This window comes from Rutilus rutilus, assembly GCF_951802725.1.
Source record: "Rutilus rutilus genome assembly, chromosome: 25".
In the NCBI taxonomy this organism is placed as follows: Eukaryota; Metazoa; Chordata; class Actinopteri; order Cypriniformes; family Leuciscidae; genus Rutilus; species Rutilus rutilus.
The window spans coordinates 24368812-24393733 of record NC_140229.1 but is presented as its reverse complement, the minus strand read 5'-3'; the positions used below and the strand labels follow the sequence as shown (position 1 = coordinate 24393733).

Below are 24922 nucleotides of genomic sequence, written 5' to 3'. Positions count from 1 at the left end.
AATAAACCATAAGGACCCACATGACAGAAATAAGGAGAGCAGGCGTGGCTTCATGTAACAAACTGGGAACCCGCTTTGTCCCGTTGCCTCTCTAGAGAAGTACTTTTCTCTTCTGCCATCTAACCCCCCTGCTTTTTACCTTCACCCCAAAAAGCAAAACCTCTGTAAATGTGTTTGGTACGTAGATCACGCAGCGGCACATAAATCATATTAGCTATTTATAATTTGTGTTAAATCTTGTTGTGTTAAAGTTTTTTCTCGTTTTTGACTGTTGCAGGTACACAAGAGAGCCTATGGGTGTGAACTACCTCACAACAATGTTGCAGAGAATTTGTAAAGCAGCAGCACCTCCAAGGTTTACACAAATCACTGCCTTCGCAGCACCATGGTGCAGAGATTGTCCGATGCTGGTCTCGAATCAAGGGAAATTATGTCTGTGAGTGGACATAAGTGTGAAAGTTCACTACAGAGCCACTGGAGGTCAAACTTTAAACAAAGAAAGCACTGGAGCGACATTCTTGCTGCAACAGAAAACACTGCTGCCAGTGCTGAGCCCCAACTGAAGAGAACCGCGTTAAATATCACCACAGTGGAGCCGATTAAAGTGAGACAAATATGTAATGCGTGCACAATAAACGGAGATGTTCAAATAAATTTAAATAAACAACAATAAAAAAAGTCTCTCTTGTTAGACAGCATTTTAGCAACTACATGAATACAATTAATAAAATAGATTAAAGACCTAACTGTTATCTATCAAAATATGTGCCCTTGTGTTTTTATTTAGGCTATGTAAATATTTAGTTTAGTGCAGAGAGAAAATAATGGAATAAACCAAAAAATAAACGTTTTCTCATGCTGAGAGATAAGCTATGCCTATGAGGAAATTTCACAAATATTGTGTTGTAAAAAATAAAAAGAATGAGACAAAGTTTGAGAACGGTTTGTTGTTTTTATTTGAGCTTTCATGCATATATTACACATTGGAACGTTGTTGTTCACGGTCAGGGACTATTTTTTTCTGGCGGAAGGAATGCTTTTATTTATTTAACTTATTGCTTACATATATATAACCAGTTCTCATATAATGGTGTCAGTGAAGGCAGATCAATAATATTGTTGAATATTAAGTATTTAGTTAATGTATTAACTATAGTTTATAAACTATTAATTAACCATAAACTAATAAGTGCTTTGTCACTGTATAATTATTATAAAGTGTTACCCAGTCACCTTGCTTGTCCTACGTTTATTTCAATAACACTTTTCATACTAATTCATGCAAATGGATTCATACTAACCTCAATCGCCATAGTATTGTTACAACAACAAACCCATAATTATATATATATGCTGAAGTTTGTTTTGTCATTTTAATACCTTAACCAAGTATTCTTCTGCCCAATATATCATGCACCGCATATTTGGATTGAGGAAATGTGCAAATATTACCATCAGAACATAACTATTGGCCACTACTGTATATGAAAGGGTGACTTTTTTGTTTAGACTTGATTTCCATATCAGTGAAATCATACAGAATTTACTAGTAACGCTGTCCGAATCCACACATGGCATGCTTCTCAAGATGACCATATGTTGCCTTTCAAATTCACTGCACATTTTATAGAGCTTGACATTTGCTGTACTATGAAATCATATCTTTGTCATCTCCATCCCGCAGTTCAATTACGAGGGCCAAATTCTTGGCTGAAATGACTCCTCGAACGCCTGCAAATCCGAATGTTTGCAATATCTCATTCAGTGGTCAGTTATTTGTTATTCCCTTTGTATTTTAAAGAGTTCAAGGGCTATGAATACTCAATGTTTATTCTAGTGAATATAGAGAACAAAAAAATAAATCCCCAACAAGTATGAAAGAGTGGTTTTGAAGGCAAAAATAAATAAATACTGTACGTAAACAAAACGGCTGCCTGAATTTCCATTGTTCGGTGCTGAAGAAAAGTGTGAAAGAATGTGTGCAAACCCCACAAGGATACGTTCAAGTCCCAGAGCCTCGTGTTTGTGTCTGTCGTGAATGGCAGAACTCAGTTTGTGCGTCTGTATTTCGATTCCATTTGATTCTCATGAATGCTTCAACACCGCATGGTACATAAAGCCACCTGTGTCTTTGTATAAACTGAACCTGCACCTCAGCATAGAAAAGTCAGCAAGCACGCTGGGTAAATGACTAAATTACCGAAGCTGACAGCCCAATCCACTGCACTGTAAACACTGCGTTTTTGTGTGAGTGGCAAGGACAGGCAGAGATAAGCCAAGCCAACAATGAGGACGGCTGTTGTTGTTGCAGTTTCAGGGTTTGCTGTGACTGTAGGAGAGAAGATACAGAAATGTACTGCCAAATAAGCAGTGGAGAGCTGCCTGATCTGCTTTGCAAAGTTACTTTAACCTGACCTTGGTCAAAAAAGTTTATTTTAGGTGCTGTTTACATGACACCGTTTTCAACTAAAACGTTGTTATGCGTTTTGGCCGTTCGTTGACACGACAACGGCGTTTTGGGTGCCTGAAAACGCAAAGTTTTGAAAATGGGCTTCAAAGTGCACGTTTTTACAAAGTCTCCTTGTAAACAGAAAAACGCAAATCTCATGCACATGCGTATTACGTGTTCAGCCTATAGTGTTTCATCGCCACCTACTGGTCTGGCAGCAGAATACACCATTTTTAGTCGTTTTCGCGGATCTGTGTGAATGTGGACCGTTTTGACAATGGTGTCTGTACGCGGAAAACTCAAAGGAAAAACTTCTCCGTTTTAAGCATATCGTTGTTATGTAAACGTACCCTTAAGCCCTGTGTTTTGTTCAGTTCTTGGTCCGATATCATCTTATGAAGTTTGGTTGTTCCGTTCCCGCGTTTCTCAGTCAGTCTCTCAGGGGCTTTTTACACAACACCGTTTTCAACTAAGTGCGTTGAAATGCGTTTTGGCCGCTCATTTACACGACAACTACGTTTTGGGTACCGGAAAACGCAAAGTTTTGAAAACATGTTTCAAAGTGCATGTTTCTCCGTATAAACAACAAAAACGTGAATCTCTGAAGACGTTGACGTCGTGCACATGCGTATTACGTGTTCAGTCTATAGTGTTTCATCGCCATCTAATGGCCTGGCAAAAGAATACAGCACTTTTAGACGTTTTTGCGGATCCGTGTGAACGATGATCGTTTTGACAATGATGTCGTCTGTACGCGGAAAAAACTCAGAGGAAAAACGTATCAGTTTTAAGCACATCGTTCGTCGTGTAAACGTACCCTTGCTGTATTTGTTTTATGATTAAAGCACATTTTATGAATTCACAAAGGTGTTTTAATCTAATTAGTGTTGCTAAAGCATTACTACATGTGACTCATCCTGCAATGCTTGTGCCACAAATGATACATCAAAATTTTTGCTCAAAATGTTGCTATTTGACAGACAGCGTCACTCAGAAAAGTCCAATGACAACAATAACAGTGTAGTTGGAAAAGATCTGACCCACATTCCATTGTTGATTGATGAAAATGTTTATATGCAGCTGTTACTGATTAGAATTTATTGACAGCTGTAACTAACACTGATTAAACGTGCAGCATATGAAAGCAATATTTTTCAGCATGCATATTGATTGAGTGCATGAAAAAAAGTGTTTTGACTGAATGTTCTAAATACCAAATGACAATAGACATTATTATCAAGCAGTGATTCAGATTTGTCTTGGGGTTTTGAGAGCGAGTGATCTCACGTCTGAAACCCTGCTCTGCCTCTGGCCTCATTACAGCCGTATGCTTTAATGATGTGCAAATCTCCATCTATCAAAATTCATGTTTCCCTGGCGGTACGGTGGCTGCTTTCCAATCAGGTGTCTTCTTTAAATGCACACAGAGGGGAAGTACTATTTGTCATATGGGAAAAGGTGGAAAGGGAAGAAAGAGAAAAAGGCGAAAGACTCTGTGTGAACTGAATGTCCTAGGATACATCAGGAAATAATAGAGGACGGGAAATGGAAGTGGAGGAACTGCATGCTTCAATGCAATTTTTTTTCAATGCAAAATTATTCACTGCACACGCGTCTCTGAAAACTTTTTATGTGTCAGGTGGGTGTCAAGGTATTTCTGTATTCTTTCAGATGTATAACACTTGCACACATATTATTCCAGAAGAGCACATACAAAAGCTACACTCCATCCCTGACAGGAGCTTTGAGAACATCTTTAGCCGTAAGACCTTGACAGCAGGATCGTGGAAATCTTTTGTGTGCAATTTTCATGTCTCACTTTTGCAAGGTGTGATAAATGCTTTGGATTTAATCACGAGACTTACAAGGCATGCTATTCCGTCTTTACATTTTAGATGATTATCTCATCCTCAACTAAATAAATAAATACTAATACATAATAAATAAATACTTTTCTGTTTTTTAAGGTGATTTATATAATTTAAAGAAATGGGTTCAGCTTCTAAACCAGTGGCTGTCAGTTAGTTTGTTTCATGATTAGGGTTGGGTATCGAGAACCGGTTCCATTTTAGAACCGGTAACAAATTTCCAAAAACCGGGTATTCGATAAGACGCACGCATTACGATTCCTCTTATCGATTCCTGACTTTGGAACAGTTGCAAATTCGTTATTTCAAATGTAGGCGCGCAGCAAGCACGTACACGGAGTTAAATATACCATATATATGTATGTATATATATATATGTATATATCATATATTTTTTGTGACAAGTACACATTTTCATTGCCAACACTTAGTGTCAGATAACTTAAAGACATTGCTATTGCTACATTGCTATGCCATTGCTACACTTTCTATGCTATGACTGCTCCACAGACTTCTTGTTGCAAATTTTGCTCACACACACAAACCTGGCGATGGACACACTCAAACTCACAAACTTACTGACACACTCAAACACAGGCTCACACACTTAAACACATGCTCACACACACTCACACATTCAAAAAGACTCACACACACAGATTCAAACACAGACACACACTCACACACACACACTCAAACACAGACTCAGACACACACAGGCTCACACACACACCAAACTGGACCTGGAGGTGGACACACACAGACTCAGACACACACACACACACACACACACACAAACAAACAAACCTGGAGATTGAGGTGGACAAAAACCAACACACACCAACCTGAACCTGGAGATAATAATAATATAAAGTCTAGTCTGGTGGCTGTGATACATATAAACCTACCAACGTCCGTTGTCATGATTTTTGGAATGACTGATCGCGAGAGAAAAAAAATTACGTTTTAGTCGCATAACATCGTTAATGGAAACGCCGTCATTTCGCAATAGTTGTTTATCGATATTTCGAAGAAAAAAAAAAAAAATCGCAAAAGTTTTGAGCGAATCTGTAATGGAAACGCGACAGCGCTTAACATAGACTAACTTCTCAGAGTTATGTTGTGCAACAGTGTTCATTATACTGGAATGACTGATCGCGAGAGAAAAAAAAATGACGTTTTAGTCGCATAACATCGGTTAATGGAAACGCCGTCATTTCGCAATAGTTGTTTATCGATATTTCGAAGAAAAAAAAATCGCAAAAGTTTTGAGCGAATCTGTAATGGAAACGCGACAGCGCTTAACATAGACTAACTTCTCAGAGTTATGTTGTGCAACAGTGTTCATTATACTAACCATTCAACTCCGGATTGATTCTGGAATCTTCGCTGGGGGAATAAGCATTAAGCACCGGCAACAATCCGTCCTCTAACTAACGCATGCTCATGTTTTGATTCAGATCGTGCTCGAAGAGGAGGGGCTATTCGCACCTCCGTTGTCAGTTTGTGAGAGAGGGAGCAAGCAGCGCACAGCTCTACAATAAAATACAATTTTACCCATATTAAATAGTTAAAAAATCTGAATCAATCCGTGGCGGTCAGCGTTGATATTGTGGCGGGCCGCCACAAATTAATGAATGTATGGGAAACCCTGTAATAGAAGCGACGTGGGCCGTGGGCACGACGAGCATGCGGTGCGTGGCGCTCGTTTTTGCAGGCGCGCCTATGCATCGGCGAGATGAAAACATCTCAACTTTTCAGAATGCCGCAAGGCCCACGTCATGTGACAAAAAACAACCGACCTTTCTGTAACATCAAAAGCTTGGCCGAACAGCTGATCATAGCTGAACAGGGCGGGTTTTTATTTCTCATCTCCATAAATATATCTAGTAGCCTAGTAAAGCTAATGGCTGTAAATCAATTAATCCTTTGCTGATACTTCCTCGTCGTCATCATGGAGAGCGCAGTTCATGGTTGCATAGCAACGACAGACGACACAGAAGCGCAAGCGCTTGTGGAAAGAAGGAGAAAGCGGCGCGGCCGTGCTTTTCCATGCATTTTTAGACGCGATATGTGAATGGTCCCGGCTTAAAATCATTTTTGTTTTGTTTAAAATGGAGATCACGATTACATACATCAGACAACTACTCAGAATAACATGTTTAGTCTAATAGTCTATTTAAAAAAAAAAACTAGTTTGAATAATTAATTCAAACACTAATTAATTCCGTGTCTCATAAATACTTGTTTAATGAATGAATGATTCACCGTTTTTGACCGAATCTCTCAGTCTTCTTGAATAAATAATTCAATGAAAAAAACAGTCGATTTTTGCCACCTACTGGAGTAATAATGTAATCAACACCTTTATATGAAGAGACTCCTTTCACTTTAGCCATTTTATTGGTTATTGCTTAAAATTGGCAAGAATAAAAGGTAGAAATATTTATTCTTCAAGTATTTGCCCTTTTTTCTCCCTCCAAAAAATATTGGAATCGGAAACAAGAATCGACAAGAACCGGATTCGATAAGCAGAATCGGAATCGTAATTGGAATCGCTAAAAATGAAACGATACCCAACCCTATTCGTGATCCAGATCGTACATTAGTGGTACATCAAATGGTGAACAGTAAAATGAATTAAAAAAAATTATTAGTCCCCAAATTAAGAATTTGTATTTGCTTTTTACTCATTCTAAATGAATGCAGTAAATTGATATCCCTACAAAAAAATGTATCGTGAAAACAGATTTGAGTTTTTAGAAATGCTAGAAAACGATACCATTATCGTCTCCTTGTAAACAAAAAGGTGAATTTGTGAAAACGATGTTCAGTGAGGTGTTTCTTTACAAAGTGACATCGCCAACTACTGGCCTGGCAGCATAATACAGCTATTTTATTTGTTTGCACAGATCCATGTAAACGGGGATCGTTTTGACAATGTTGACGTCTGTATGTGAAAAACGCAAAGGAAAAACGTTTCCGTTTTTAGTACATTTGTCGTGTAAACATGCCCTAAATTATAAAGGTAATTGTGAGATAAAGTCACATTATACGGAAACGCCAAGATGTGCACAAATTGTAAAAATGAGCATTTAAAAAATAACTTTTTCAATAAGAAAACATGCGCAGAAACTACGATGGAAACACATTTACAGAATAAATCCCTCAATGCACAACAGAAAACTCATGTGACAACAGAGACTGTGATTGGATAACTGAACTAACCAGCGGACCAATCGCATAGCACAGCATCTCAAACGTTGGGGCACGTTCAAGCTCAAACCAGTGCGCAACGTTTTGCTACGGTTTCCGGGTTGAACAACATGTTTCCTTGCAACGGTGTGCAACAGGGTTTGAGATACATTTTCTCTTGTTTGGTGGGTGTGTCAAAAACGTCAGCCCAATCAGCAGCAACATGTATATAAACGACGCGGTATTAAAGAGCCAGCTCGCACAATGGGTCCAAGTGAAGCCGTTTACAAATGTGTCCGCTGCAGCTCGGTATACGCAACAATTGAAGATATTAGAAGACATGTTTTAGCAAAAATATAGCATATCAACAGTGATCAGCAATAATGATAAGCCTAATACTCACAATAAAAATAATTGTCATATAGTCATATAGTTCATAACACGGAGGTAAGAAGTGGATTATCCTTCACCTGAAATGTTTGTCTTTTCATCCTGAAATACGAGGCAAATGTTGGATCTCAATAATTAGGACAGTTTCCACAAATCCCTTCACTCGATTGGGATGTTCTCTTTTATTCTGGACGGCAAGGGCAGTGACTGTAATATCAAGCGTATTTTGCAGTATTAAACACGTATTTATACCGATTTCATCAGGCTCCGAAAATTCTTCAAAAAGAACACAGAGAATGGCTTCCCAGCCGCCACAGCTGCAACTCTTGCATCATCAGAACAGGGTGTTCAACGCACCACCGTTTCCGTTTAAAAAACATTTAGCAACTTTTTGTCGGTTTGGTGGTTCTGAAAGGCCTGAGCCAAAGTCTGTCATCAGAATGATTTGGTTTAATTCCCTCCCAGAAGCGTCTCACATGATTGTGTTTCCAAACACCAGCATCCGAACTTATATTGTTTGTCTGCATGCTCTGAAATGCAAATAATTGGAGGATAAAAGAGACACAGTGGTTTCCCCCGATTGCAACAACTTTAATTTTTATTACAGATATTTTGCACTAATTTAGCAGGAAGTGACCATTTTGTTTTCTTGAACACATATGATGGAAATGCTGCTTTATTCGCAAATGTTTTATGCAATATTCCTATTTTGTGCATAAATTAAACATTGGATGGATGGCTATTGTGTGCTTTAAAGGTGCAGTAACTTGAAACGGCAAGATTTAAAGTCACATTGTGGTGTAAAAAAAAATCACAATTGGAAGATATAAAGTCACAAGAAGAATATACGGCTATAATTACTCATTTCATCCACAGAAATTGAGAAAAATCAATGTACATCAGTAGCTGTAATGGTTTCAGTGATACTGGCTGAAAGTATCACTGCGATTAATGGGGAAAAAATGGATTAGAAAATGGATTAATTAGTTGTTGTTGTTTTTTACTCGACTGACAGCACTATTTTTATTTTTTCATGACCTAAACTTATAATTTTCTCATTATCCTGATTTTCCTCCCTTGTATTTTTGTTGTTGTTTGTTTTAGACTCAAACAAAGCCACTTCTAAACACATTTCATACTGTTGAATGCTTGATTCTGATTGGCTTGATTCACATTTGTTTTTACTCTGATCAGTGACTAACTCCAGCTGACATATGACACTTCAGAAGGAAGCTACACACAACCCAACAGCACAAGTGTCCCATTAAACTCCATGGGCCACAGTCAGCAGATTTAAATAATCTGCCCTGAAGCATGTTTAATATTAGAGAACAGCCACAGACATTCAACAATAAAAAGAATCAACTATTCTGTCAACTTTGATAGCTTCAGTATGTTGTTTACTAGTCTCCTAAATCACACAACCTTTGCCATTTGTCTGATAGCAGCCTGAAGTATTTTGTGAAGAAAGCAACTAACAAATCGTCTTCTTCATTCTGAGCGCTTTCCAAGAACTAATTATTCAGCATCTGACACATGAAAAAGTGAGAAATCATTTCCTCCTGCATTTCCTCTGCATGTCACATCTGTAAATGAATGCAGATGGACTCAGCGTGAACACAGATGAAGGGGAAAACATCAAATCAGTGACTTAATAATAACGTGAACTCAGAGTCAGACAGTTCGTCAAAAGAATGACTTGCACATTGACTCGGAATATCAGAGCATTTCTTTAGAAAGAAACAGTTGCACAATCTTTTAATTAAAACTAAGCTCACAGAAAATAAATAATTTTGGTAACAATTTTGGAACACAACAGGACCTTTGTTAAAAAAATTTAAATTAAAAATTAAAATAAAGGTAGCCTATACTTTAGCATACTTATTACAGAAATAATATACTAGATTGAACTAAATGTAATATCAATAGCAATGAAATGCAATTAAATGCAAATGCATTATAGTTTACATTTATATCAAATGCAATAAGCAGGACTTTAGAGTTTTTATTGACCGATAAGTAGGACTTAAGTACTTTATACAATTACTTCTATTGTCTTTGAAATATGCTTAAAGTGTACAGACGAATTTGGCAAACTAAGTTTTAGTAACTAAATTATATGTTAAGATGCTGTTTAGTACATAACTGTAGTAGCTACATATAATCAAATACGTATGTTGTATCACGTCAAAATAAGTGTAGCTTCTTTAAAGTACAACAAAAGATAATTAAAACAATCATTTAAAATGTACTTTAAAGTAAAACTTTGACATTTTGACATTATTGCAAAGTGCACTTTTTGAAAGTATACTAGTGTGTTAGGAAACATAGTCATTAAAAGGGCTTTTCATACTGTTAACCCCGGGTTATTGTCGTTCTAAACACCGCTTTTAACCCCAGGTAAAGGAAGGTGTGACACTTGTACATTTAAAAGTGGGGTTAGCAGCACTTTTTACCAGGGGTTATGAAACCCTTCTTCAGAGCTGGATTAGAGCCTTTTAATCCCGCACTGTTATGCCAAACTTGAACAGTGGTGTTAGAATATTACAGCTAGATGCTTAGCAACCAACAACCAATCGAGTGCCTCATATTCACGTGTTTTGGACAGTCATGGAAACGCAGCGTGTTGTATATAAACAGTGGTTCAGGGGGAAAATGTCAAATGGTGACAGAAAACGTGACAATTGTAGTGAAGAAGAGGCCATTTCATTCTTACCTTTAAAATCCGAAAGTCCATTGGATAAACTTGGGCAAATAAGGATGTTAACCCAGGGTTTATGAATGTACAGTGTGAAACACCAGTTTATAAATACCCACGATTAATTGTAAACCCCAGGTACATTTTGAGCCATGTTAAACGTTACATTTATCCGGGGTTTCGAATGACGCAGGGTTAACTAGTTCAATTGTGAAAAGCCCAATATATTCCTTCTTTAAGTAAAACTAAGTGGCCTTTTATTTCATTAGTATTATTATGTTATCTGCAAGTACAGTTTCTGAAAAATCTAATTAGGCTATATAAAGTACACTGTGCACATTCAGTACACCTAAGTGCACTTTTTTTTTTTTCACAGGCGTGAACTGGAGAAAAAAATGGATATATACATTAGGGCTGCACAATATATCGAAAAATTATCGTTATCACGATAATAGTATATGCGTTATCCGTATCGCAGAGAGGTGCGATAAATTGCATTTATTTTATGTGCCAACCATTTGTGTGATGCATGCATGCATAGGTTGTTTATCCAAATTCAACCAATCAAATGGGGCCTTACTATCTTTATACCCACCTTCCCAGTAGGTGCCATTATGCTATTGGCTAGATAAGGGGAACCTAGTGGCTCAGAGCAGAGAGAGGAAAATAAAAACTAATGGCGGGAGTAGAGACAAGCGAGGAAAATGACAACAGCGAAGAACCTGTGCCTAAAAATAACTGTACGTCTGAAATAGACGTGTCATAAATGCATGTATGTGTAAGGGGCCGTTCACATATCGCGTCTAAAAATGCATGGAAAGCGTGACCGCGCCGCTATCTCCTCCTTTCCACAAGCCCTTGTGTCTGTCGTTGCTATGCAACCATGACCTGCGTGAGCTTGCGGAATTCTGAAAAGTTTGCTCACCTGCATTTGAAAAAACGAATTTGCACGCGCAAAAAACGCAATATGTGAACATAAGTGACGGTGTCACTAAGTCGTGCTGAAAAATGTTGGCCACCTCGAGAGGAAACTAATCTCCACAGTCATCTGGAACGCAACCTCAGGGAGCTATATGGAGACTTTAGAAAGTGTAAGCCCAAATCTACCAAAACTGTCAACGATATACCAAGAGTCTCACAGACAACCATTAATCAAAGTGTTGCATGTGTAACGTTAAACTCCTTCTTCTGAAGATCAGAAGAATAGCTATTAGCCTACCTGTTTATTTTAGTATGATCATTACATATATAAATGATTATCTTTTTTTTTTATAAAAATAGCATTTCTCTAGGGAAATATTATATCGCAAGAAATATCGTTATCGCAATACAACAATATCGCATATTTTCCCAGTATCGTGCAGCCCTAATATTCATAAAAGAGGTTAATACGACTTCTATTCTATATTTTCTGCCATTTAAAGTGAATTTTTGGTCTGGGGATTTAAATGTGTTAATATTCATCTCACATTTGACACGCTTATGAAAACCCGAAAGACACCTTGTACCATGAAAAACGGCAGAAGTTTTGCTAGGCTTTAGATGTTGTGTGTGGCTGTGTGCACATCAGCTCGTAGCAGAAGCGAGATAAGATTTGAGCGAGCCACTAGACGAGCCAGCACAGACCACCAGACTGGAGCTATTAAACCTGTAGATTGTAAGTGAGAGGAAGTCAAACATTCCTAGCGGTAAGACAGTGTCGATATTATAAACCGCAATAGTAAAAAGAAGAGAAGAAATGGTTACACTTTATTTTAAGGTGTCATTGTTACAGTGTAATTATACATTTAAGTACTGAGTACCCTGTACTTAGGGTTAGGATAGGACTATCCAAATGTATTCAAAAATGTTCTTTTGAATTGAATTGTATTTTTGATTAAATAAGCGCAGCCTTGGCAAGCACAAGAGACCTCCTTCAAAAATATTGAGTGAGTAAATGATGAATTAGAATGTTGGGGTTTAAAACTGAAGAGTCATCACACTAAAGCTTGTTACTAAATGTTTGTTTGACAGCGAGAGTGAGAGGACAATATTCAGCAAGAGACAGAGGAATTGAACAAGAGCCCTCCAAAAATAGGCATGACTTACCGCAACACATATGAGTAGGAACAAAGAGTGCAGAAACACGAAGCCACTATCATTCCCAATATCATTTGATGATGAAACATTAAGGGCCACTGCAAAATAATTGAAAGTGAGCTGCTTCTTTGTGGAAGCTGAATTGGCAGCAATATGCAATTATAAAAAGCTATAAACAAACAAAAAGGAAGGGCATACTTGGCTAGTCTACATTGATCTCAATTTAATCTGTACGGTACAAATATCTCCTTCCTTCAATCTGCCACATGGGATCAAAGAGACGGGGGAGTTAGAAACAAGCAATGGCAATTCTATTAAAGTAAACAATAAGTGTTTCATTGAAGAACATGGGAGCACAATTATTTAAGAAAGAGATGCATTCAGGTGCTGCTTTAAATTGTGGAGAGCATTATTGAGCCATGTTTCCTAACTCCGCTCCTGGAGGCACACCAACAATAAAACAATTCAAACTCTCCCTAATCAAACACACCTGATTGTAAGGCTCTTTGTTTTCAAGTGTCAGGTGATCCCCACATTTCCCTTGTTTTCATGCCATGTGCTTTTGTTTTCATTTGTGTTACTTTCTCCATTGGTTCATTGGTTTCATTACATTCAGGTGGTGCTAATTTGCTCATTGGTAATCTGTATTTATAGCCGTGATGCTGCCATGTGTGCTTCTCCAGCTTTGTCATCTTTTGGTTTATTTTCAAGCTGTTGCTTTGTTTGTATGCGTTTTGAATCATGGAATTAACTGCATTTTGACTCTGCTTCAGTGGAACCATTACACTGATAAATCAGCCAGTTTGTAGAGGCTCCACGACCTAAATGGATGGGTGAGATAAAGGAGACATCCAAAATCTATATTGTTGTCATATCTCACTTGCATCTGACTCTTATTTTGAAGGTTTTGTTCTATGTATCCCTGTTCACATTTCCTGTGTTTAGTCTGTATATTGGGTTGTGTTTCTTTTCTTTCTTTTTTGTGACCTTCCCTCCGTCTCGTTCACTCGGATGCACGTCATAGCTTACATTGCACGAGTGCCCACTACTGGTTGAACTCTTGCACCCTTAAAAATGACTTAAGCCCTTTTCAAGACAAGTAAAAGATTTTTTAAAAATCACAAGGAGGTGCTACTGATGTATTTTATAAATAAAACGTGAATATCTTGCTTGTGTGAATCAGGCATTTAAGCAAAATCCTGTTAAAAAAAAACCCATTGATTTCAGGGCAATAGCTTGTTTGCATATGACGTCACCTCACTGCGTTGCCATGGCGCGAAATGCAGATGGAGGGCAGGAAGTGATTTGCTACATTTAGAACCACTATAACAAACTCAAAATGCCTATGTTTTGCGTCGTTTATGGTTGCTCAAATCGATGAAACCACAAGGAGTTTTTATCGAGTACCAAAAGTTGTAGTTCATAAGGGGGAAAAAGGCAAGAAATTGACCGAAAAACGCCGGAAAAAAATGGCTTGCAAACCTACGTCGGAAAATGCCTGTGTGTGCAGTGATCACTTTGTCAAAGGTGAATTAACTTATGTGGCTATGTTTGTGTAACGTACCAGTTTCTGAACTTTGTAAAGTCAAAGTAATTGTTTCTTCTTTTCTTTGAGTTTGTAAGTTACCCCTGTAACTGAAGACAAACTCGTAACGTTACAGGCAAAATCTTTCAATTCAGTTGAAAAATCGCTCCTCTTCATAACGTAAGGATCACGTCCAACATATGTTTCGATTTTTTTTTTTTTGTTGTTGTTGTATATTTCTCTTGTTATAGCGGTCAAAAGTAGTCCAGTACGGACTTTCCTCCATTCCGCTCTTCACTTCCTGCCCTCCATCTGAATTTCGCGCGTCATCACAATCACGTGACTGCAAACCACCTATTGAACAGGAAGTGCTAAAATGTACTTCTTTCCATGTTTTGGCCCAGGCACGGCACCAGGATTCCAGGTTTGGATGGGCCAGACCGATTGTGGGTGGGCCTTAAATTAAAAACGTTAATCACTGTTTAACCTAATAAAAATGACTGACTAATATACTGTTATATTATCTGTGCTTACATAATAGAGATTTTAATAGCTCGATGCTCTTTAAATATTTTGTTGCATTGTAAAAAGACTTACTGTGCGTTCACACCGCCGCCGACTTGAGCTGCAAAGAAGCTCTGGCCGCCCTGTCAAGGACGCTTGTCAAAAAGTACGGAGAAGCTTGTTGACGCTTTGGCCGCTCTGAAGTCTGTGTCACACCATGAAATGTAAACAGGAAAAAAAACAAGCAATACATTGACACTAGAAACCTTTTATAATGACAGCATTTTTATAACCGATTTGGTCGGGAAAAAATTATTTTGATTAATATGCGCGAGGGAGAGCGAGCAAGACGTGTTGTTTGAAGACGGTTAAGGTGAGTGAGTGCGCGCGCGCGGCCGGGGCTCTCTCTCTCTTTTGTAACTGGTCCCTATATGAAAATAACGTCATACATTTTTATATAATAACGTCATAAATTTCGTCATAAATGATAGGAAACCCAGCAACAGCGATTATCAGTTTCTCCTCCATTTTCTCGGAACTAATGTTTAGGTAGGAAAGAAAGTTTACATCGTATGTTTCTCCGGAATCAGCCAGCGCGAAGGACGTCTATATTCTGATTGGTTGCTGGCGTTTTGCCGCTGCTTGCCGCTGAACCGCGTCATAGCTCATTACCATAAAGTTGAGCTTCTCTCAACTTTCAGATTGACGCTCAAAACGCTCAAAACGCCCAAAACGCGACGCCGATGAATTTGACGCTCCTTGCAGCTGAGAGAAGCCAGCTTCCATTGAAAATGAATGACTTCCGGTAACTTTGGAAGCTCAAGTCGGCGGCGGTGTGAACGCACAGTTATGGTTCTGACCAAAGAAGAGCACTTTGTAATCTCCATTACACATCATACCTGGCTTTAGCACATCTCTCTATAGACCTAAGGCCTATAGGCTGTAAAAGTGGTCAGGAATCTAATATTTCACCAAAACATAGTTTAGTTCTGCTCGTATAACATGAGGTCGAATATTTCACAATGTTTAACTGTTTTAAGTTTTCAACAATACAGATCAACAACACTGCCCGACAGTTTCGATCAAATCCGGTCATAAGTGACAATAGACCTGTCTGACAATTTCATACAATATTCAATTCTTTCGATTTCATTAACAACAGACTGAGCTTGGCTTATTATACAGAGAAGATGCATTAAAGGTATAGCGGAGGATTTTCCCGAATTTTAGAAAAGAACCGCCCTCTCCACTTTATGAAAAAATGCACATGCGCAACACTCTACCTGCTCCCGAGAGGGAACGCCTATTAAACGTGTGCACGAGAGAGCATGCACGAGCTAATCATAGCTTACATTAACTTTTACTAGCAGTGATTTTAAATGGATTTCTCCAAATAGCATGCCAAACTTTACCTGTCAAGTAGAAACTTCGCGACTGAGGCATCAGTGGGAAGCCCAACCTGTGTTTTGAGCGCACGCCATCGTGTGCATCGTGTGCACGAGCATGTACGACGGCCTTACATAAACATATCACCAGAATGATTGACACTTAGGAGGACCAAAAGTCTTGATGATCCACCCGGAAAAAGAAAATCCTCTGCTATACTTTTAAAAAAACGAGATAACTACAATAGGCTACTGCCAATTCACGGTCGTCCACGATGATTAACAGCTACATCCGATCCCGAACCTCACTGTCTGCTGAACTTGCGCAGAAACATCAAAATAGACATAACCATCTTTTTAAAGCAGAACTCGGCAACTCTAGCAAACTCTAGTCACTTCTTCGCTGATTTTCCCTTTTGTTGTCGCATGTTTTCCCCACGAGCTCCCCCTACAGCTGTGGGGCGTATATTTCCCAACACTGTCGTAAAAACAACACTGGCGGCGGCCTCCTCCCCCTTTCTACCGCTGCTCATGTGCGTTTATGATCGGAGCAAGCCAACTGTCTCGTGTGGAGCTATGTCTACCGAGGTGGGTAGTCTGGTAATACATCATACATGCGTGGGTGTTTATGTCGAATTGCCGTAAAGCAATTCGTGTTTCGCGCTCGTTCTCGTTCTCACTTCTCACGAGACTTCCAATTTCTATCTTGCCGGGACGGTAGTCCCCAAGTTGCAAGGTTGGTTTCCGCCTGGGAACGCTGGGGGGAGCGGGGAAAGTCACCAATATCACCAGAACAGGTTGTTTAACCATCCAAATGATTTCTAAACAGTTTTATTAAGTTAAAAAAGTTACCAAGTTCTGCTTTAAAACTGTTTTGAAAACTCGACCGGTGCTAGGTGACGTCACCTCGCCCCATAGGATCCACAACGAGCCGTATTTAGAGCTTGATTAAATAAATGCTTCGTTTATAATAGGGAGGACGTCTTAAGCTATGAAACTTTGAAACCTAAACATTTAGACTATTTTAGCACAAATTATGCCATTATTTTTAAGCTTATTTGCCAATTTTTAGTTTTTTTTTAGTTTTTTGAAGAAAAGTTTTGGGTGGCCCTGTTGAAAAGTGTGTGGCCCTAGGCCCATCAGGCCTGTATAATACACATTGGATTAGGGTTGTGCCGATAGACGATAGTATCGTGTATCGACGATAGACAGAGATATCGCCGATGGCAGATGCCTTTGACGATATCAATACGATAATTGGCTCGTTTTCCTATTAATGTATTAAATCATTATTATTATTATGAAGCTAGTATAGTTACAATTATATTTGCCTTGCCTAAATTCATAACGACATCTCACCACATAACCACACTTGCGACATCACATAACCACACATGCAACGTCACCGACGCGCGCGTATGAGGACTCCTCAAAGAAAATATTTTTAAAACAGAAAAAAATTACATCCCACAACGAAATTGAATTGCAAGGTGATCCATTCACAAATTGCCAAGAGTGCTTGTTTTAACAGACGCATATTCTTATACAGAGCCAAGATGAAGACGCGGCATCGTTGTTCGTCAGTATTTTGTTTCCATAGCACATTAACAAAATATTTAATGACAGTAAAAACACTAAAAACAGTAGGCTACAATTACAAAATATTAATTATAATAATAATATCAATAAAATTATATAGGCCGCCTATGCCTAATAAAGTCTTTAGTAGGCTACACGAAGCATCTGTGAAACTCTGCCTGTGAAAATCACAAGCAACTTCAAACTTGTTTAACAAGAAATATTCTTCTATTTTTTTCACTGTCAATAATGTAAGTCCACAAGAGAAATATTAAGCCAGTAAATTAAGATGCTGTAGCCTACCGTTATATCCACCGTCGTCTCTGAGAGAACGCGCAGTTAATGCAGTGAAAGCGCAGTCCGTTTCTGCTTTCTTTTTCAGGGAATGATCGCGTTTACATGCACGTTATTAACTCGATTATGCTGAATAAACTGACAATGCATGTGGTCATGTAAACGGATTAACCCATTTTCCTTTATCAGAGTCAAGTCATAAGTAAGTACCGATCGACTTTTAGATTTTTGCCTCTGATTTCTCCCGGCATTTAAAACCCGCGTTATTTCGGTTTATTGAAGTGCGGTGCGCATAAGTGAAGTGCATCCAGACAGAGAGAGCACTGGTAGGAGGACATATCGCAGACTCCGACTCTTTCTTGACCCAATAAATTAAAACGTGTTCTCATGATCTCGTGCAGAAGCAGCCTACAGTCAAAATGCTGCATCAGTAACGGCATGAGGGGATCATGTGTGTCCGTAAATTTCCCGCTGACATGTTGAAATATACAAGAATGGTCAGATACAAAAATGATTAGGATCTTTTTTTTTAACCTCACTATACCAGGAAACAACCTGATTTAGCCTATTAATAAACACTCCACCTTTGCTAGCAAAATAGAAAAAGATTCTCATTTAAAACGAAGTAATAAAACAAGCAAATTGATGAGTAAATAAGCAAGTTAATAATCAAATAAGTAAGCCCCGCCCCCCTCACGATAATATCGTGTATCGCCGATCTCACAGGCTGACGATAGGACGATATGAAAATGGAGCATATTGCGCAACCCTACATTGGATGCTTTAAATGTGACTGACACAGAACAATACATGCAACTGTGGTTTTGTTTATCGTGTTTTGCTGGCTCTAAAAACAGAAGTAGTTCACATGAATTCGCTGTGCGTTTATTCAACACACCGGTCCTCGTTTACTGCGAAATGAACTGAGAACGGAAGTAACGACCATCGGCTGTTTTAACGATCGGAACGCTCTGTAATTTCTGTTTTAACACCAAATACCACTTGGTATTAAAATGGTACTAAAAGATATTTCGACTAGGCTATGTCCACATGTTTAAAACCAAGTATTTTCTCTTCTATTGTGTTAGCTATGGCATTTTGTGATGCTATCATCGAAGTACAGTAATACTATCAGATGGTGATAGCAAGAAATAGGACTATGAAACTGAATGATTTCTATATTAATACCATGGTACATGGTAATTACCATGGTATTCCAGTATACTTCAAAAATAGCAAGGCACTAATATTATTGTGTTTATGTTCCATATACACATCCATATATAAAAAAAATATTAAGGTACAACCATGGTAACTTTCTTTTACTTTTCATCTGAGACGTCCAATAGATTTCTTAGGCACTTAAAGAACACCACAGACACCGTGTAATCACCATGGTTTGGGAGTTGTGAAAAATGATACACCGGTGTTTTGCCAGATGAGAAGTTTATCTATGTGTCATCTTTTTACTCTTTTCAATTATTTTATAACTGTATCATATATCTCTTTTAATTCCTTTTATCACGGTTTTAATTTTCCTTGCTTTTATTTTGTGATTATTTGAATTCCTTTCTGTGTAAAGCACTTTGAATAGGGCTTGGGCGCCGCGTTGCATTCTGGGACGTGGCGGCCATGTTGATGGCCTCACGAATGTAAATACAGCAAGTCGAACGAGGAGAAGCAGAGTTGGGAGAAAGAAAAAAGATGTTAAAATCCCGAAAAGGATGTGGAATTTACCGGGATACGTTAAATAGGGAAGCCAGGGACCGGTATGTGGACAAATTTTCCTGTAAAATATCCCGTATTTGAATAACTTACACTCATAACATTAACGTTAGCCCTTCCATCGGACCTGTCAGTCTCTGTACTGTTCTCCTGTTGCTACCCCCTTGCCCTTCCAGCGAAACAGATATTTTCAAAGCATCGTTTTGCTTACTTGAAGGCAACCTTAGCTTGATATTGGCCTTTTTAAGATAACAGCGTGGTTGTTGTGAGAGCACGATTTCACGCCAATCTGTAAGCAAAGTCACGTTAGACCTAGCTTCACAACTCGCTTAGTTGCAGCAGTTTTGTAGTACGAATTTTTGCTGTCAGCAGAGGGATAGCAACAGAAAGATGAATGTTGAAATTTTCATTTTCGGGATATTTTATAGGAAAATACTAAAACGGGAAGACAGCGGGAAAAAGGCTCAAATACGTGAGAAACCCGGTAAAAACGGGAGGGTTGACAGCTACTAACACACTTTTTTGCCGATTTTTGTCCACATACCGGTCCCTGGCTTCCCTATTTAACGTATCCCCGTAAATTCCACATCCTATTCGGGACTTTAACATCTTTTTTCTTTCTTTTCTTTCTCCCAACTCTGCTTCTCCTCGTTCGACTTGCTGTCTGTTAACATTCGTGAGGCCATCAACATGGCCGCCACGCCAAGTAATGACGTCACGACGCCCAAGCCCTATTGCCAAAGTGTATGAAATGTGCTATATAAATTAACTTGCCTTGCCTAATGTTGCATCACAAATGAATAAAATGGATGTAATTGAATGTGACAGTGAATAAAAAATATGCTGATGTACATGGACTCAAGTCACTTTTTTGGGAATTTATGCAATTCAATAGCATTCATGTAAAATATAAATAAAATAATGTAAAATAAATTGTATACTGTAAAAATAAGTTGCAGTAAGGGCACCTTACTGTAAAATGAAATCGCGGTAAGGGCATCATACCACAAAACACGTTTACAGGTAAGCTGCTGTAAAAGGGGAGCTTACAGTACTATTGCCAGTAAGTTACCACAAAAATACAATAAAATGTCTAACAGTGTACAGTGATTGATTACTGTTTGTCGAATATTAGATATTGTACTATTGTTATTTAAAAACAGTGATTGATTACTGTTTGTCTTATATTAGATATTCTACTATTGCTATTATTTAAATACAGTGATTGATTACCGTTTGTCTTATATTAGATATTGTATTATTATTATGATTATTTAAATACAGTGATTGATTACAGTTTGTCTTAAATTAGATATTGTATTATTATTATTATTATTACTTACATGCGCGTTTCCATTACATATTTGCGCAAAACTTTTGCTTTTTTTTTTTTTTTTTATAATTGTTGACATAACCGATGTTATGCGAGTAAAACTCTCGCGATAAGAAAAATCATTCCAAAAACCATGGCAACGGACGTTGGTAGGTGTATGTACTATATATCCCAGCCACTGCACTGGGCCATTACTATTAATCGAAGGAGATATGTGTGTTTTCCAAGCATTAATGGTAAGCAATGACCCTTATTATACTTGTGAGCGGCGCATATGAGGTGTTTCTCCCTCAAATCTGTTTCGAGGTCTTAATTGTCGCATTTATTTGAGGTTTAGAATCCATTATTCCTGTAATTATTTTGTCTTGTATGAATTTAATAAAGAACTGTCTCGTATTCTGTCCACGTGTTTCCGTTGGGCGTATTTTCAATTCCCAATTTCAATAACTTATGCGCAATTTGAAGAGTAATGGAAACGCAGCTAGTGATTGATTACTGTTTGTCTTATATTAGGCTAACTTAAATGAGTTATAAGGAGTGATGTCCCTGGGTCAGCATAAAAATATGATGTCCCTGGGTCAACACAAGATATTTAATTACGTTACATAGTGGTAGATTATAGTTTGTCTTATATTAGATTGCGTTGTTATTATTTAAATACAGTGATTGAATAAGCCGCATTATTGGTATTTGGTCCCATCCGCGAAAGTGTTTTGCTTCTCTTTTACAAAAGGATAAGGGTCTGCTAAACGAATGCAGGGGAAAAGTGCTATCAACTGGAGAAAAGATCCGACGACACGATCACGGGGAAAACACCACACCGGGTCGATCGCGGGCGCCCTTAACGTTAACTTAACAGTTACTTGTCCGATAGGAAAGGGGTTTGGGCGATTTGCACCTTATATTGGCAGTTAATGTTAGCGTTAGTAATGAATTCATCGTGAAATTAAAATGAATACATTACGCTGAGTAGATACGGACAAACGTTTGAAATTATACATTTTAAAGAAATTGCACTTACCTCTGTGAAATGCAGTAACGTTAGAGAGGTTGAAGCCTGAGAAACTCAAAAGTGGCGCTCAATCTGGATGATGCCACGTGACGTGATGACTCTGATTGGTTGATGAACTCCTCTCTTGTTGACCCACTCTGCAGAATCAGGACGTGCTGACGGGACAACTGTACATTCCCTGATGTCACACTGAACAGTGCCTGTACATTTGATTCCAGTTGGTTTTCAGCTAGTATACTTGGAGTGCTGACGAACAGTCGTGTCTATTTATAACTATTATATAACTTTATAACTATATTTATAACTAAATATTATGGGAATAATACAAATAACGTGCAAAGTAATGCCATTGTGCTGCAGGGTAAGTAGCCTTCCTGACCTAAATCAGTATTCTTAACTAATCAATTAATCTTCAGAACTGACTGAAGAAATATCAAGGTCATATTTCACCTTTAAAAAATAAAATGTAAATTTTTCCTATTTTTAGGACCGTTAAAATCTTTTAGATGCATTTTACTCTCATTACTATAATACAAGTATGATACAATTTTAAGCTTAAACATAATTCCTGATTACAAATGCTACAATGATGTATAAATACTTTACAATTTAAATGTTATCATTAGTTTAATGTCAAGGAAAATCTTAATAGTTATAAACACAGGCCTCCCTGTCTTTAGGCAAAATGTAATCCCCTAATTTATTTATTTTGCTTGTTTTTTGGGTGAAATATGACCCATATTTTAGGGTGAAATATGGCTTTAAATTTAATTGTAAGTTTTGTGAGTTCATCTTTTTGCTTTGTATCACATACTAAACTTTCAGCTGCTCTCATTTCTTTGCAGACTGATATTGATGGTCCAGATCCAGCATATGTAGCAGCACCCAAGCCAAAGCCTGTATTTGGTGTCTCCCTTCAAAAACTGAGGGTCAGGGGACAGATGCGGCAGGGCGTTCCTGTGGTGCTCATGCAGATGGTGGAGTTTTTGGAAAAATATGGTAAGAGTTGTGAGCGTTTTTGAAAGTGCTCAGTTTGTTGTTTCCTTCTTCAAATGAATACATGATGTAAGCTAACTGCATGATTTGTATTATCTTAGAACTGTACATTTCTGAAATACATCACTTGGACAGATTTACCTTCTGATAACAGATCACTCTAAATTGTAATGTAGAAACATGCATTTTTTGTAAAGCTGCTTTGAAACGATATGCATTGTGAAAAGCGCTATACAAATAAATGTGAAATGAAATATGGTTTGTGCTTGAAGGTCTCCATCAGCGTGAATTGTTCCGTGCCAGCGGATCAGAGGCACGGCGCATTGCGTTGAGGGAAAGTCTGGATCGTGGGGAAGTTCCGGCTTTTCGCAGCGATGATGTCCACGCCGTGGCCTCTCTGCTGATTCTCTTCCTGGGAGAACTGCCCCATGGACTCATCCCAGACAGGGATGCCAGACGGCTCTTGAGAGTCTATACAAGTGCGTTCACATTCGAGAATATTCTTATTTTCTCACCAAGGTTTCTGCAAATATGACCAAATCTGTTTTGATTCTCTGTTGACCCTGCAGAAACCAAAGGGGATTCTTTGAACCTCAAGCGTGCAAAGAAAGTCCTGTACTGTTACGCACCTGAAACCTTCAACATCCTATCCCTGCTCATCCACTTCCTGTCCCGGGTCGCTGCCCAGTGTCATGTCAACCACATTTCATCAAAGGACTTATCCAAAGTTTTTGGACCCTGCATCTTTCAGTGAGTGTTTGAATGTAGCCTATATATATTATGCTGTTTCGTCAATCAAATGAGGGGGGAAAAAATCAGCTTTTTGCTAATAATTTGTTAATTAATAAGTCAAGCCTAAATTGGCACTTTAAAATATATATACATGCTGCTGTTTGTTGACTTTAAACAGCCCTTATGAAAACCCAACATGAACATGTTTATTTCCAGTAACAATTTACAATAATAATAAATGGAACAATTCCAATAGGGTCCTCACACCATCGGCGCTCAGGCCCTAACAAGGTCTCGTTAGTTAACATTAGTGAATGCATTAACTAGCATTAACTTAATAAGTGATATATTAGTAATAGTATATATTAATCTTTGTTAATGCTAGTGTTACGGAACACGGACTGATACGGATGGTGAGTAAAACACAACCAGGTTATTGAACAGTTAGAGTGAATATGAGATGTGACAATGCAGATCACAGGTAGCTAAAAGAATGCATAGAGAGTCCGAGTCCAAGTTAGCGTTGATGGTAATCATAGTAATAGTAGTTTGGTGTTGCCTTACAGGTTAACGAGGAAGAGACACAGGAGACTGGATATTAGAGGCGCAGGAGAATTGACGTGGAACGAACACAGGAGGTTGGTAGGGAGCTCAGTATCATAGGGAACATACAAGTAGTCATATGCGTAGTATTAGTAAGTTGAAATTAATGTTAACTAAGATTAATAAATGATTTAGAAGTATTTTTATTGTTAGGTCATGTTAAAGGGATACTCCACTTTTTTCGGAAATATGCTCATTTTACAACTCCCCCAGAGTTAAACAGTTGAGTTTTACCGGTTTAGATTCCATTCAGCCGAACTCCGGGTCTGACGGTACCACTTTTAGCATAGCTTAGCATAGATCATTGATTCTGATGAGTCCAGTAGCATTTCTTTCAAAATGACCAAAGAGTTTCAATATTTTTCCTATTTAAAACTTGACTCTTCTGTAGTTAAACCGTGTACTAAGATCGACGGAAAATGAAAAGTTGCGATTTTCTAAGCCTATATGGCTAGGAACTACTCTCATTCCGGCGTAATAATCAAGGAACTGTGCGGCCGTACCATGGGTGCAGCAGGCGTAGTGATATGACACAGCGCCTAAAAATAGTCCCCAG

The 24922-nt window shown here is 38.2% G+C and overlaps 1 long non-coding RNA gene across 1 annotated transcript; it reads left to right on the top strand.

Moving 5' to 3' along the window:
* The first annotated feature begins 13443 nt into the window (after positions 1–13443).
* Positions 13444–23375, top strand: LOC311285557. The gene is made up of 3 exons (XR_014626374.1): positions 13444–13512; positions 22881–23034; positions 23304–23375. It is a non-coding gene; the product is annotated as an uncharacterized lncRNA (long non-coding RNA).
* The last annotated feature ends 1547 nt before the right edge of the window (positions 23376–24922 follow it).